We start from the raw sequence: 249 nt of genomic DNA on the forward strand, positions 1-249 counted from the left end.
CCCGGGGACCCGCCAGGGGCCCCCTCCCGCCCCGGGAGGGAGCACGCGCCCGCCCGCGGCCAGTTTCCATCTCCCCGTCCGCTCAGAAGGGCCTCGAACTCAACCACCCGCTCTGCCCGCCCGCCGCGCTCCAGAGGCACAGCACCCCGGGGCCCAGCAGGCCTTGCGCGGGCACGCAGGGAGGGTCCGCTCCCGACCCGGCGTCTTCAAGGGGGTGGGCCCGGAGCCGCCGGCGCCCTCGGGCTGCAG

The sequence above is a fragment of the Talpa occidentalis genome, unplaced genomic scaffold (assembly GCF_014898055.3).
Source record: "Talpa occidentalis isolate TD23 unplaced genomic scaffold, MPIMG_talOcc4v2.1 talOcc4.16, whole genome shotgun sequence".
NCBI lineage: Eukaryota > Metazoa > Chordata > Mammalia > Eulipotyphla > Talpidae > Talpa > Talpa occidentalis.